This window comes from Sapajus apella, unplaced genomic scaffold, assembly GCF_009761245.1.
Source record: "Sapajus apella isolate SASKATOON/1434 unplaced genomic scaffold, GSC_monkey_1.0 scaffold79, whole genome shotgun sequence".
In the NCBI taxonomy this organism is placed as follows: Eukaryota; Metazoa; Chordata; class Mammalia; order Primates; family Cebidae; genus Sapajus; species Sapajus apella.
The window spans coordinates 8,342,467-8,346,349 of record NW_022437019.1 but is presented as its reverse complement, the minus strand read 5'-3'; positions in this window follow the sequence as shown (position 1 = coordinate 8,346,349).

Below are 3,883 nucleotides of genomic sequence, written 5' to 3'. Positions count from 1 at the left end.
AGTTATCCTTGTTTGTAGATGATTGATCTTATATTTGGAAAAACATAAAGACTCCACAAAGAAATTAATAGAACTGATTAATTTGGTAAAGTTGCTGGATACAAAATCAACATGCAACAGTCAGTAGCATCACTATATTCCAAAAGTGAACAATGTGAGAAATAAATTTTAAAAATAATAGCATTTATGATAGCCACACATAAAATTAAATAACAGGAATTAACCGTATAAAACACTGATGAAAGAAATTGCAGAAAATGCCAAAAAATGGAAAAATATTCCATGTTCATGAATTGTCAGAATCAATATTGTTAAAATGTCCATACTACTCAAAGCAATCTACAGATTTGATGGAATCCCTATCAAAATGCCTATCACATTCTTCACAGAAATAGAAACAAATCCTAAATTTATATGGAATCACAAAGGACCCAGAATAGCCAAAGTTATTCTAAGCAAAAAGACAAAAAAATATTGGAAGAATAAAATTACCTGACCTCACATTATGCCACAGAACTATAGTAATCAAAACAGTACTCACATAAAAAATAGACACATAGACCAATGGAACAGAATAGAGAACTCAGAAACCAATCTGCACATTCACAGTGAACTCATTTTTGACAAAAGTGCCAAAAAATACACTGGAGAAGAGACAATCTCTTTAATAAATGGTGCTCAGAAAACTGATTATCCATATGCAGAAGAATTAAACTAGATTTCTATGTGTCACCATATACAAAACTAAAATCAAAATGGATTAAAGACTTAAATATAAGACCTCAAACTATGACACTACAAAAAGAAATATTGAAGAAAATCTCCAGGACATTGGTCTGGGCAATAATTCTCAGGCAATACCCCCAAGCACAGACAACCAAAGAAAAAAGGGACAAATGATAGCACACCAAGTTCAAAAGCTTCTGCACAGCAACGGATACAATCAACAAAATGAAGAGACAACCCACAGAATGGGAGGAAATATTTGCAAACTGACAAGGGGATTAATAACAAAAATATATCAGGAGCTCTAACAACCCTACAGGAAAAAAAATCTAATAGTTTGTTCAAAAAAGGAGCAAAATATTTGAATACATATGTCTCAAATGGAAGACATACAAAGGGCAAACAGGCATATGCAAAGGTACTCAACATCACTGATCATCAGAGAAATGCAAATGAAAGCTACAATGAGATATATCATCTCACCCAGGTAAGACAACTTATATCCAAAGACAGGCAATAACAAATACTTTTGAGGATGTTGAAAAAAGGGAACCCTCGTACACTGTTGGAAGAAATGTAAATCAGTACAACCACGATGAAGAACAGTCTGGAGGTTCCTCAAAAACCTAAATTTGACCTACCTTTGATTCAGCAATCGCATTGCTGGGTATATACCCAAAATAAAGGCAATTAGTATATTGAAGGGATATTTGCACTCCTATGTTTGTTGCAGCACTATTTTCAGTAGCTAAGATTTGGAAGCAAGTGGAATGTCCATCAACACATAAGTTTTGTTTTTGTTTTTTTTTTTCTTTTCCTTGGAAACAAGTTTAATTTACACCTGTAACAGACTGTTTTAGAAAAAAAAAAATTCACAGGACTAGATTCTTTAGTTACACAAATATAAAGCGAGTATACACCTCTTGACTTTGAAAAAACTATGGAATCTCAACAATTTTCAGTGCAGAAGCTGCAGGTTGAAATATTATATATCCTGTATGTGAATGTAAATTGAGTATATTTACTTTTAGAATCACTTGCCTTTGGAAAGTTGACAGTGATAGTAGCCATTCTTTTATAAAAACCTCATGCCCCACCTACAATGATGTGGTTAGGCTTTCCTGACCCAAGAAACACATTCGCAATAGTTGCTGTACATTTCTAAAATATAAAACTATTTAGTCTTAACTTCCTATGTAACACATAAGTTAATAAAGAAAATGTGGTACATATACACAATAGAGTACACAATGGAGTTCACTCATAAAAAGGGATGAGATTTAGTCATTTGCAACAACATGGATGGAACTGGAGATCATTATGTTAAGTGAAGTAAGCCAGGCACAGAAAGACAAGCATGGCATGTTCTCACTTATTTGTAGGATTTAAAAATCCAAACAATTGAACTCATGGACAAAGACAATAGAGGGATAGTTACCAGAGACTGACAATGGTAGTGGAAGGTGGTGGGGAGGTAGATATAGTTAATAGGTACAAAAAATAACTAGAAAGAATGAATAAGACCTACTATTTGATCACACAACAGGATAACTATAATTAATAATAACTTAATTATGCATTTTAAATAAAGAGTGTAATTGGCTTGTTTATAACTCAAAGGATAAAATGATTGAGAAGATGGATATCCCATTCTCCATGATGTGGTTATTTCACTTGGCTTGTCTGTATCAAAACATTTCATGTATCCCATAAATATATATACCTAATATGTACCACAAAAATTAAAAATGAAAACATTGAAAAAAAATACATTATAAAATGCCTTCAGAGAAAGTTGTGTTCTACAGCTTAGATAATATTTTTACTTAAGAAGGAAGGTTACCTAACAAAGTTTTCAACCTGAGGCTCAAATTTCTTGAATATTAATTAAATTCTTTTAAGGAAGACATTTTTCAAACCCAAGGAAATGAAAATAAGTGATGCTTTTTCCTAAGTAGCTACAAAAAGTTGGAGAAAACTACACAAAACTTATTTAGGGGCAATACTTATATCTCAAGTAATGTAGGTATCCAAACTCTGATAATAATTCAGCCCAAATCCTTCACTCCACCTGAAGTGATGTTTGTAAATATTAAAGATGACACCAAATCATTTGTATTTACCAGCACTGCATTTATAAAATCACAGATGCATTGCATGGAAATGTTCTTGATTTATATTTATCTCAAGTTAGCTAAATCCAACATGAATTAAAGAATTCAAATTGTCACAAACACACAATGTTGGTTGTGATTGTCCAAGGTATATGTGCATGTAGAAGAAAGATTTGAAATAATTCCAAAATATTGCATGGTTAAATTGCCCATAGAAAGTACCTAAAATCTCCCTAAGTATGGTGTTCACTCCTTACTTATCATATGGCTAATTTTACCACTCAAAATATAAACTTTTTAAATATTTAAATATATTTTTTAGGGATATGGTCTCACTATGTTTCCCAGGCTTGTCTCAAACTCTTGGCCTCAAGCCTCTAATGATCCTCCTGCCTCAGCCTCCTGAGTAGAGGAGACAATAGGCACAAGCAATCTTGCCCAGCTTTTAAATAAATGTGAAATTAAAAATTAAAGGGCATCGAGGAAAGCTCTATTTGACATTTATTGCAACTGATGACCTATGGACAGAGAAAGTCACTTTGTACAGCAAGAGTCCCATGAATTATTTATAAAAATCCTAAGTGCTAACTAACACTTATTGAATACTTAAAGCAGCATCAAATGCTTCACATACATTGTCTTTTTAGCTTTCTCTGTAATAACCTACCTTGGGCTAGCATAACTGACTCCATTTTAGCTGTAAACTCCAACCTGCCTTCCCCCTCCTTACCACAGTCTCTTTGGATGCATAACTGGGTCGTGCTGCACTTAGAGTCATTGAAGTGTACTGTTCTTAACACTTGTAACCATTGTAACCGCATCCTGCTTGGCATACCTCCCCACTGCTATTGTAAGAAAAAAGTTTCCCTTTGACCATTGTGTAGAAGGAGCCTGATCTCCCCGCTTCTTGGTAATTGTATGGGCAGCTCTTTCCTCTAAATGGCTTTTCTGCTTCTGTAAAATTCTGCTTCAGCTAAGTACTCCCCCAACAACCCAACCTAAATCAAGGTATAAATGATAATCAGGCCCCTCCCTCAGCCGAG